Raw genomic sequence first — 13,645 nt, 5'->3', positions numbered from 1 at the left:
CCCTAACGCCCTACTGGCAGATTTGGCAACTGTTTTTGCCATCTCCTCATAACTCAAATGTTCGGTTAATAATAAATCTAAATATGTATAATTTGATACTTTATCAACACATTTTCCATTAAAAACAAAAGGAAAATTAGTACATGGCACAGAAGGTGTTCTAAAATGCATAACTTTTGATTTTTCTAGATTAACCTTTATCATGTTTCTATCACACCAACATTCTAAAGTATTCAAAATGATTTGTAATTCACTTTCACTTTCTGTTAAGAAAACTACATCGTCTGCATATAACATAATACACACTTTTTCTTCACCTATGCTAATACCAACATTTAACATTTTGACTTCATCAATTAAATCATTAATGAAAAAATTAAACAATAATGGTGAAATTATACACCCTTGTTTCAAACCAGTATTAACAGAGAACCAGTCAGATAAAATACCATTCAACTTAATACAAGATTGAACATTATTATACAAAGATCGTAATGCCTTTATCATTTTAGAACTAACACCAAGTAACTCTAATCTATTAAATAACAATGCTCTATTTATAGTATCGTATGCCTTTTTAAAGTCAATAAAAGCAGCAGTCTATAGTCCCTAGTGTTGACAGTGGGTTACTTGCCATTAATTTTTATACCCCTTCCAAATTTATTTCTCCATGTTCACTGCCTCAAATTGCAAGTAGGGGGATGAAATTGCACTGTAAAAAAATTTGGGTCCAGAATTTTAAAGGAAAGTAGTGATTTGGTCCAGCTGAAAAAGGTTGAAAATGAGCACTTCGGAAGCTGTCAAAAGATTTCAAGACGCCCTAAACATAAAATTGTCCATATTTTGAGTTAGAGGCGATGAAGTTTTCTATAAAATTGATATAATTTGTCCCAAAAGTAGTACAACACACTGTAAAAGTTTCTTTGAGAAAGCGCAGGTGGGATTTTTTTTATTTTCATTTATGTTCTAAAAGAAATGCACTACGAATTAATTGTGTTCTCGGACCATTCTGCTCATCATGGATACTGTCCGATGCATCAAACTTTTCCCGCAACCGACAGTCAAGAACACCACAGTACAACTTGTAAGTAGCTGGAGCTAAAGTTATTCCACGATAAGGATTAATTGTTTTACAATAAATATAAAAATGTCTAGACGGTTTTTGTTTTCAACTACCCTTTGGTATCGACAAGCCCAGGTATGAAGTTTCTGTTGTTTTTGTTCCTTATCGATTATATCTTCGGAATACGTTTTGTTAGAATATTAGAGTACTTGAACGTATTAATAAGTAGTCACGAATAAAATATAGTGCCAAAACATCAACATACCGTGACAAGTAAATCTTCATAGATATGTTTTACTTACTATGTAGATTGTTAGGAAATAAATTAAAAAGCTTACCAAAAACTCGTAAATCCATATATATTGGCTTTATAAATCAAGAGAAAATATTTGACAAAAAAACTCTTTTGTAGAAATGATACGCATCGTTTAACAATGAATGAATCATTCAACACGCAAATCCAATCTCACTAATGAGTTAACAAACAAGAGGCTCTCAAGAGCCTGAATCGCTCACCTTAATTTTTTTGGTTAAATCTCTCATCAATGATTATTTTGGCTTTTCAATTTATTTAAATGTTCTTTGAATCGTCCTATTTTCTTCAAAAGAGAAAAAAAATCATTTTCTCCTATGTTTTATTTTAAATAGAAGCTATGTTTCTTGACATACAAGGAAATAAAATATAAAATTTATACTAGATACTCTGAAACTCATTTAGCCTAAGTTTGGCTGAAATTGATTCAGCAGTTTCAAAGGAGAAGATTTTTTAAAGTAAGTCAACATGATGAACAAATTGTGAAAACAGTCTTTAAAGGGCAATAACTCCTTAAGGGGTCAATTGACAATTTTGGTCAACTAGACTTATTTGTAGATCTTACTTTACTTAACATTTTTGATATTACCAGTTTATCTGTATCTATAATAATATTCAAGATAATAACCAAAAACTGCAAAATTTCTTTAAAATCATCAATTCAGGGGCATTATACCTGCAAAACCAGTTACCCGATTCGGCTGAAAATTTCAAGACAGGTAGACCTTGACCTAATAAATACTTTAACTTCTTGTCTTATTTGCTCTAAATGCTGGAGTTTTTGAGATATAAGCCAAAAACTGTATTTTACCCTGTGTTCGATTCTTTGCCATGATGGCCATGTTTTTTAACGAAATAGAAAATAAAACACAAACTTTATTGTATACACCCTACTGATCATTCAGTTTAAGTTTAGTTGAATTTGGTTGAGTAGTTTTAGAGGAGAAGATTTTTTAAAGTTAGCAAATATGATGAACAAATTGTGAAAAATTGTCATTAAAGGACAGTAACCCCTTAAGGGGTCAATTGACAATTTTGGTCATATTAACTTATTTGTAGATCTAACTTTGCTGATCATTTTTGCTGTTTACAGTTTATCTTTATCTATAATAGTATTCAAGATAATTACCAAAAACTGCAAAAAATCCTTAAAATTACCAATTAAGTGGCAGCAACCCAACAATGGGTTGTTTGATTCATCTGAAAATTTCAGGGCTGATAGATCTTGACCTAATGAACATTTTAACCCCATGTCAGATTTGCTCTAAATGCTTTCGTTTTTGAGATATAAGCCAAAAACTGCATTTGACCCCTATGTTCTATTTTTAGCAATGGCGACCATGTTTGTTGAAAGATCAAAACTTCGGATGTAATTTATAAACTAGATTCCCTAAGGAACATTTAGTTAAAATTTGGAAGTATTTGGCCTGGTAGTTTCAGAGGAGAAGATTCTTGAAATAGTTTACGACGACAGACGACGACGACAGACGACGGACGACGGACGACGACTGACGCCAAGTGATGGCATAAGCTCACATGGCTATGCCAGGTGAGCTAAAAAGGAGAAGGAAACAAAGTATAAATATACAGATCAGAAGATTGGTGTATCGAGATCTAAAACCCCGACATATATATCGAGATATCAAAAACCGAAATATATCTCGAGATTTCAAAACCCGAAATATGTCTTGAGATCTCAAACCCCGAAATGTGTCTTGAAATCTCAAAAGCCGAAATATTTCTTGAGATCTCAAACCCCGAAATATGTATCGACAGAATTAAGACTAGCAACTTGAATCGCCGAGTCATCTGATATACATGTGACGTTGACTTTTAATGAAAATAACACTTTTTAAATTCAATGCATCCTAAATTCTTTTTCTCTATGGGCCTTAACCAAAAATGCTAAAACATAAAAACTTAGAAATTTATATTTTTAAATATATAGAAACATTTAGGAACTAAACGACCAAAAGAAAATGCTACCTAAAAAGAAACATTTATCTGTCAACTTTGCCTGAGCTAGTTGAAACCGTAGTATCTAAAACTTTCGTAGAACCAATATATGTAATTATTCTTCATAACCCTGCCGTTTTGATTTTTGTTTAAGGAATTATCAGTGTGGGAACGAAACTGAACGGTTTTCTAATAATTTGATCATTCGGGAGACTGTCAAGCGGGGCTCCGACACTGCAAAATAACAAGTTGATTGATGGAAACTTTGATGAACTCTTATGTTACTATATAACGTTTCTGCTTCAAGTTTAGTTAGCTAAAACATTCTTTATGTAAAAAAGAACCAATAAAATAATAAGAAAGATATATGCATCCAAACTTTTTTCTTATAAGGGTGGAGCTCCGTGTAAAACGATCAATATTGCCACACAACAGCGATCAAAAATGTCAAATAAACATAGAAAAATCAATGTTTGCTACCTGAATTTTCACAGGTACCTTTTCTAGTATATAGTCTTACCTGTCTGAAAGTTTCAAAGCCATTGTCTCAGTAGAAATCAAAATCTATTAATTTTCTACATGTCGGATATTTTTATTGACTGTACAATCGCTTGCAAGTTTACTGGACAATCACTCGGAGCCTTCCTGTACAATCGCTTTGAGCTTTTCTTTTCATCAATTCATTCACCCAACTAAACTACTCCGAAAGGAGGGTAATCTATTTGGCTTTGTTATGATTTCACGGTCCAGCTATCAAGCAAGCTAGGCAAAGGTATTTCCTTTAACCTACAAACTCATTGCATTTTTCTGTAATAGTTTCTAATGGCATATGACCAATTACCACTCAGAATTAGAAAATGCTTTCAAAAGTTTCAAAGCCATTTTCCCGGTAGAAATCCAAATATATTAATTTTCTACATGTCGGATATTTTTATTGACTGTCACAATCGCTTGCAAGTTTACTGTACAAGCACTCGGAGCCTTCTTGTACAATCGCTTGGAGCTTTTCTTTTCATCGTTTGGTCAACTAGAATACTCCGTAAGGAGGGTAATGTACTTTACCTTGTTATGACTTTAAGATCCAGCTATCAAGCAAACTAGTCAACGGTATTTCCTTTACCTACACACTCATTGCCTTTTGCTGTAATAGTTTATAGTGGCATATGACTAATTATAACTCTGAAGTAGAATATGCTTTCAAAAGTTTCAAAGCCATTATCCCAGTAGAAATCCAAATGTGTTTAATTTTCTACATGTCGGATATTTGTATTGACTGTACAATCGCTTGCAAGTTTACTGTACAATCACTCGGAGCCTTCCAGTACAATCGCTTGGAAATTTTCTGTAGAATTGCTTGTCCAAATTTATTGGATATATTGCATATGCATTGAATTGATTGTTTCTTGCTGTCCTATTATATTCATCTGGTCCGAGTACACAGTTATCGTCCTTTGATTTTCGTTGTCACGAATATAGTCATTAGTGTGGACAGTGTGTTACTTGCCAATGTTTGTTATACCCCTTCCAAATTTATTTCTCCATGTTTTATGCCTCATATTGCAAGTTGGGGGTGAAATGACACTGTAAAAAAATTTGGGTCATAAATATTAATGTAAAGTAGTGATAAGGTCCAGCTGAAAAAGGTCAAAAATTAGCACTTCGGAAGCTGTCAAAAGATTTCAAGACCCCCTCAACATACAATTGTTCATATTTTGAGTTAGAGCTGATGAAGTTTTCTATAATTTAGATATAATTTGTCCCTAAAGTAGTACAACACACTGTAAAAATATTATTGAGAAAGCGCAGGAGGGATTTTTTTAATTTTCATTTATTGTCTTAAAGAAATGCACTACGAAATAACTGTGTACTCGGACCATCTATGGGATTTGAAATGAAAATAAGCACAAAACCAGTCATTGTTACAATTAAGATTCTTTCAAGGAACCCTTCTAAGGTGACTATATCAGAGACGAAAACAAAATGTGTACAATAGATATAAAAATAAGAAGTTGTGGTATGGTTGTCATAGAGACAACTCTCCACAAGAGACCAAAACGACACAGAAATTACCAACTTTAGGTCACCTTACAGCCGTCAACAATATGCAAAGCCAATACCGCATAGTCAGCTATAAAAGGCCCCAAAATAACAATGTAAAACAACAAAACTAACGGCTTGTTTATGCACAAAAAATTAACGAAAAACAAATATGTAACACATAAACAAACACAGAATAGAAGTAAGTATACAAGACAAAAAAAAAAAGGACAGTAAAAAATATGTTAAGAATCTAATCTAAAATAAAAATGAAAATAATCCTCGTACAAAATAAATATTTATATATACCGAAAAGGTGACTAGATGCTCTTGAAGGGTAATTAGCATATTTTTAATTTTACTTAATATATTATTTACCAGTAATTTAAAAAAAAATGATAAATACATATTTGAACAATACAACAAAGAATTTTTTTATCACAGGATCGGGATATTGTAACTTGATAAAGTAATTCGAATGTGGAATGGTGGTAGCTTACCACGGATCCAAGAAAAGACACGTATAGGTCAATAAACATGATATTGAAATAAGAAGATGTGGTATAATTTTAAATGAGATGTCTATTTGTTACAAGCTATAGCTACTGGTAGAAAAAGCTCCAGTAAAATTAACTTTTATCAAGGATGGGAGAGGACTTGTTATCTGAAAGACAGATAAAACTTAAAATCCTTCAACATGATTTTTTTTATATCAATGTCACAATTCAGAAACTTTTCAGTATTCCCAACTATAGCATCCGCCGAACGAACGTAACAGTTTTTTTGTTCTTTTTTAGTGAGAACAAAATTTTATCAAACCACATTTATATCTTCAATATAAAGATAGGGAGATGTGATATTATTGTCAAAGTTAAAAATAGAAATGGATTTAAGCAATTATAGTCGGCTATAAAAGGTCCCTACATGAAAAATAAGAATCAATACATTTCGAAAACTGACGGCCTAATTCATAATAAAACGATTTACGAAAATTGACAGACATGAACCAACGACAACCACTGAACTACGGGCTCTTGACTTGAAACAGGTACATAAATAATTTGGCAGGGTTAAAAATGTCTGTGTGCGTTTATTTCTCCCCAAAACTAGCACAGCACAAGACCAAACTATCAAAAAAGATCAGTTGAATGGTCGGATCATCATTTAATACTATCATTGACGATATCAGACAAGGTGCGAATCCCGCCTTTCTGCATAAAGGTGGATCCAAACCACGAAACACCCTGAATCGTCCACACAAAATTAAAAAAAATCGAAAAAAAAAATGGGGTTTCAACCACCAAAACTCCATCCCCCGCATACCGGATCCGCTAATGCAGGCTGCATCCGTTAAAATAAAAGCTTCAAACATCAGTAACACTTTTGAGTTTACAAAAAAATGATAACAATACGAAATAACTAACTGTTATCAAATCGTAACAGAAAAAAGGAGAGAAAAACCATGCCAGACATATATTGCATTGGATTGCAGTAGTTTTAATAAATATTTTTTTGACAAAAGAATCATGGAAAAAATAAACTGATCATGAATGTGGCAGAATAGTTAGAAATAAGCATTTTCTACTTGACAGTTATTATTAGTCATATGCCACTAGAAACTATTACAGCAATATGCAATGACTGTGTAGGTAAAGAAAATACCTTTGACAAGCTTGCTTGATAGCTGGACCGTGAAATCATAACAAAGCCAAATAGATTACCCTCCTTTCGGAGTAATCTAGTTGGCTGAATGAATCGATGAAAAGAAAAGCTCAAAGCGATTGTACAGGAATGCTCCGAGTGATTGTCCAGTAAACTTGCAAGCGATTGTACAGTCAATAAAAATATCCGACATGTAGAAAATTAATAGATTTTGATTTCTACTGGGACAAAGGCTTTGAAACTTTCAGAAAGGTAAGACTATATACCAGAAAAGTTACATGTGAAAATGCAGGTAGCAAACATTGATTTTTCTATGTTTATTTGACATTTTTGATTGCTGTTGTGTGACAATATTGATCGTTTTACACGGAGCTCCACCATTCTAAGGAAAACGTGTTGATGCATATATTTTTCCTATTATTTTATTGGTTCATATTTACATAAAGAATGTTTTAGCTACCAAAACTTGAAGCAGAAACGTTATATAGTAACATACGAGTTCATCAAAGTTTCCATCATGCAACTTGTTATTTTGCAAATGCCGGAGCCCCGCTTGACAGTCTCCCGAATGACTGAATTATTTGAAAACCGTACAGTTCCGTTACCACACTGAATAATTATCTACAGTGATCACTAGCCTATAAAAGCACGATGTTGGTACAAATTCAATTTTGATATAAATTATCATAAAAATAGATACGTAGACTGGTCAGTTCTAACACTAGAATTGAAAATAAAGAAAAAAAAGGAACTGAAATTTAGAATATCAGAAATTATTATCCCATTTTACGCAAAAACGTAATGTCAAATTACATTGTGTATGCAAAAGATCAGAGTTCCGTTTCTTTCACGCCGTATTTTTCTCCCATCATCGTATAACTTCACAACAGAGAGTTTTGCTATTACAACAGTTATTTGCGTGTTAAAATGTTTATTTCATTGAAAAAGTGAATTCGAACCTGAAAATGTCATTTTTAAAAACGGTCTGAAAAAATGTCCAAGCATATACAAGGTAAGCATATATCGGATTTGCGCATTCAAATTAAAAAAAAAGCAACTGTATATCGTACGGCCTTCGTCAATAAGCAAAACCCATACCGCAATAAGCAAGCCAAAAAGGTCTAGACATTACAAAATGTGAATTATAAGCGTTCCAAAACTTGAAATTAAAAGCCTGAATTATGCACAAAACACCAAACGATCGCGCGAGTAATAAATATAACACACAGCAACGAATGATAATCTCTAAATTACAATCTCCTGTTTTGGGACAGTCACATAATCTATGCGAGTAAAAAAACATAATTTTGTGGGTTTTGAATTACAACACTTTTTTTTTTATTAAAACAATAAGTTCAGATAATAATTTAAGACAACAGAGAAGATAATTCTGTTCACATTGGTTATTACGAAGACATATATAATATTTATACTGTAAATTTATGATGCCTTTACTAGTCTGGTCAAAGGGTCAGAGTGTCCTATACTTAATCAAACGATAAATAGTTGAATAGTTGAAATTAGATAACATGTTTTCTCATGCAGAGAAATTTCACTTATGACCAATGCATGATTGGATTACATTAGTCAATGATCTTGCGGGGTCATCACAAGTTCACGTGTAAGTGCATTGTGGTCATTTCCTTTTATTATTAGCATCTGATGTGTTAACTCGTGATTCTTATCAAACAATTTGTTCAAAATTATATGTGGATTTTTATAACTTTATGGGTAATTTTGGACTGGAGTAATTTCCTTTTAGCAATTTCAGGTAACATCGAACTACAATGTATACTTTGATTTTTATATCTATTTTGATGGTTACATTCTGAACAAACGTACAGTTAACTTTTTACTATTCTTCCATTCGGATAGACATCACGATTAAGATTAATGCAAAGCCAAATCATTTGGTCCAATTCATTTCTTTGTCAAAGAGAAAGACATGTGGGTCAAATTAATTTTGGTGTTGGTGACGACACTGTGCGTTTACGATCAAAATGTTATTATTTATCATACTTGATAACAAATGATAGCTGATGTATGTATGTATGTTGTAAATTTACAATATACAGAACCCTAATAACATCATATTTTCTTGTAGAACGTAAATCACTCGGAGTATTGAATCTGTAGGAGACATGGTTCATTTAAATTCTAACTACCACTACAAATACAAAATTGTTTTGCATAACGATACCAATAACATGATAGAATGCAAAGTTACATACTTATAGAGCTTTCTTACATTTTTACGAAAGTTGCGTACTACGAACGAACGTAACGGGGGCACTTATATTATCAAATTTCCACAATAACAATGAAGAGTCATTTGTTTATCCGGTAAACAGTATTCTTTTCAAAATCTAATTTATCTTTCAAAAATAAGCATAGCGCAAATAATACACGTTTTAATAAAGAAAAATAGTATCAAATACACTTACGTCTGAAACGAAAAAAACACACAAAAAAAGTTACGGAGAAACCATTCAACTTCGAAGGTGGGAAGGGGTTTATGTTTTTTTGTCTAATTTTTTTTTAAGATCTTCGCACTATTAATCAAATTATTTTTTTGAACATTTTAAAACTGTAAGTTATGTGGAAAGTGTGGATTCAGTATATTTTTTTCTGTCATCTGCAGGACCACAGTACTTTTGTAAGTCATCAAATTGGAAATCAGAAATATTTGTTTAGAAAAAATCATAACCACGTTAAAGCTTCAAATGTTCGTTCCCTTATACTAAAAGTAAGTGAATCTGCCCTTAAACTAATTATATACATGTATACATGTCGTTTTGTTCATTTACATACACATTTGAAAACCTAAATGTACAATTTTTCATCATATACATTTTGTGGATTTCATAACGACGATTAAACAGTAAACGTGTTTGAAAGGTAGATGCCTAATGGTTTACAGCGTCCAGTGGTTAATTTTTCATTAATGTTCAGGACCAAAACTAAATTACACATTGAAATAACTGTTCCATAGGAGAGCCTGACTCTGGTGTTTGGACACATCACATGGTGACAACGAGTATAACACAGGGAGATACGCGATTCACTGCAAGTTATTAAAAAGCACCGGCATATGGCTTAATATGGAGGTCACCTTAGATCTTAATTTTATTATTTTGGTCGTTGCAAATCATGGGATAATTCCCGCGTCACACTGTCACGATTTTTACGCCGATGGCAACACGAATATGGAAATTTTGAAAATCGGGACTGATCGTATCCAGATTGGGCTATTCGTAATGACATCTTTAACCATCGTAGAACTATCGGCAACTTTTTCTGGCCTTCGGGGAAAACTTCGGGAAGGGTTCTAAATTTTTTAACATGTTAAAAAATCCCCGAAGGTGCGTCCGATGTTAGGGTTCGTATTGAGTTCGTATCACCATCCTCGCAATCGTAATGTCACCGGGAATGCATCTTTGAACATCGTATAGACGTTACGCACGATATTGCGTCCCAATTGGTAAAGTCAAAACGTCGGTAATCGATTATCGAGTATACTTTGTTCGTTTTGATTGTAATCAATTTTGATCGATATCAAAGTCTTGAATATGTATGAAATATTTGCTACTGGTAGGTACGCAAGCAAATGAACTTTTCGGACTTCTGATTCGGCTTGTGTTGTATTTTTCTTTATATTTATTGTAATTTTTATTTTTTTTGCTCTTTTCTTTTTAGTTTCTTTATCTCTTTACATTATTTAATTCTCTCTGTCTCGGATATGAAATTCTTTTATTTTGTAATTAATATTTTGCCTATTTATTGACAAATTACCATATGTTGTTTTTTTTTCATTTTAGATAATTATTCATTTTCTATTTGATTATAACTACTTTTATATATTACACTACAGTTCTTATCGTGGTTTCTATGATTCTATCTATTTTCGAAATTTGTAATTTGGTTATTTTGTTTTGTCCCCTGATCATAAAACATAAAATCGAACCGTACTTGTTATTTAAAAACAATAAAATATCGTTCATATATCATATGATAATACGAACTGCTTTCAAATTCGATGACCTAGGAGGATGATTTGCCTAATGAGTTCATATAAAGTGATAAAAAGCATGATAATTTTAAGATAGTTTTTACGCTCGTGGCGAGATTTGTTCGACTCCGATCCTAATCGACAGTTATTGCAACTATTTTAACTTAAGGTCGCCTGATGTCCGGCTTCTCCTACCTTTGATGACAGGTCAATAAAATACAACAAATGTCGCTTATACGTGATGTGGTGTTTAACACCAAAACACCAAAACAAAGAAAAAACTTTTAGAAACAATTTGAAAACACATATATGTATAGCGTCCCGAATCGAAAACGTTCAAAACGTAAGAAAATTGCTCAGTGGACAAACATGCAAGACATTTGATTTGTTAAAAAACGAAGTCATTTCGACTTTACAGCTTATCAAAAAGTATGTTATCGTATTGTGGGGTGAAAGCACAATTACGAAAAAGCACTGTTTTATATGCTACAATTTGAATATTTAATAAAATGACGTTGAAACTGACGGTGTTTTTGTAAAAAGCGTCGAAATTCGACATTGGACAATCTTGCAAGACATTTTCCGGAGGCCAATGCGTTTTTATTTGTGGTGCGAGTGCTGTAAAATTCCGGATTTGAAATGGTCTATCTAAGCACATTTGTAGGAATAATTTATAACAACAAAATTTTATATCATCTGATATTTTAAAAAGCGATAAATTTTGATAACTTACCATTTTCAGAAACCTGACCATGGCAAGGATTATTCGTTTTTGAAAAAATATTTTTTTACCGTTGGATCAACACAAAAAACAGCAATGGCGTCATACATTATATTAGACGTTTATCATTCATGCGAATTTTCGCGGATTTTAAACTTTTTATTAGACCACAAAAATTCCCGCAAAAGTTATTTTGCGAATAATTTGTTACGTCTGACACGCATATTTTTGACGTTTAAGTAACATTTGTATCATTATTTGAAACTATTATGAAAAGTTAAAGAATATTTTTAATATTTTTGGAAACAGTAATACCTGCCTAATCTATTGATATCAATTTCGTAAAGATGAACTAGTTAGTTTTCATAGAAGAGCTATTTATCGAATTGCTCTGTCGCATTTTACGGCATTGACGCAATAACGTGCTTAACGTCATTGCATTCGTGTTTCCATCGTTTCCATCGGGCAGTTTTGACATTACGATTTCAACACGAATGAATCACGAAGCTACCCGAAGGTCATACGATGGCAACACGAATTCGTTAAGACCGCGTAATCCCGTCGTGAACAAGAACGGCGACAGCGTTGTTTCTATTAATTCAAATGGAACAAGAAGAGCAGCTATTACAGGCTCAGGGTTTACTTTTACAAGTCAAATATTATTTTTGTCAATTTTTCATATCAAGTAACATAATGAAAATCAAAAACGCGCCTCGTACACCAACACTGCAGGTACACGTATCTAGGGAAACCAACTTTTCTTCATTTTGTTGTCACACGAATGTTTACTCCATATTCATTTTGTTTTCTATATTTCATATTTTGCCGCATTTATTGCTTTCCCCACATCATTCCTTTTGTCTATGTTATTATTATATTCTCCTGGAAAGAGCTCATTACCTTACCTTTAAGATAGATCAGTAAACATGGGCATAATTATGGGTGATTATTCAGACTAGTGCACACATTTTACAGTTCAAACAAAGCAATGCCGAGCGTGGCATCCCCTCGTATGTAACATATTGGGGACAAATATGGACACTTTATTTGTATATGACACATGCAGAAAATGGTAAATTAAATATGCATATTTGATACATAAACTATTTTTTTAGAAATCAACCAAAACATTCAGTAACTGGAAATACTTAATATTGTCTTTAAAACGCGTGATGCATTACCTTCGACATATAATTTAAATGCATCGTAAGCTAACACGACGTCGTTTAGACATCGTATGGCCATCGCGCTATCATCGTGATCCATTGTGTAGCCTTCGTAATCCATCGTGTAGCCTTCGTGATCCATCGTGTAGGCTTCGGCTGAGATATGAAGCTTAAATATCCGTTTTCGGTTAACCTTCGTATGCCCATCTTTTGCTATCGTATATAATTTCGGCACCATCGTATAGACTTCGTTATTCATCGTACTTGCTTTTTGATATTTTAACGAGATCGGGACCAACTACGTACGAACTTACAATTTTCGCATTCGGGTGTCCATCGTATATAAAATTCGGGACAGTGTGACGCGGGCATTAAGGAAGTTCTTTTTTTATAATTTTTATGTGAAAAAATAAGACAATTCATTTGATTTGGGTATTTTAATAGGGGTATATTCTTCTTCTTACAAGCCTATATTAAGGAAATGTTGTAGAGTTATCTCATTTCACCTGGTAGCATTATATTTTTATACGACCGCAAAAAATAAAAAGTTTGGATATTAGACCATGAAGTTAAATATCCAATTAATTTTATTTTTAAGTTCTTATACCACGTTCATTTTGTTTCAGAAACATATGCTGTGTCAACTTTTCAATCACAATCGAAACTCAAAGTTGTATCAAGCATGAACGTTGTGTCCATACTTGTCCTAACTGTTCAG

The sequence above is a fragment of the Mytilus trossulus genome, chromosome 7 (assembly GCF_036588685.1).
Source record: "Mytilus trossulus isolate FHL-02 chromosome 7, PNRI_Mtr1.1.1.hap1, whole genome shotgun sequence".
In the NCBI taxonomy this organism is placed as follows: Eukaryota; Metazoa; Mollusca; class Bivalvia; order Mytilida; family Mytilidae; genus Mytilus; species Mytilus trossulus.
Note: the sequence above shows the minus strand (reverse complement) of the source record.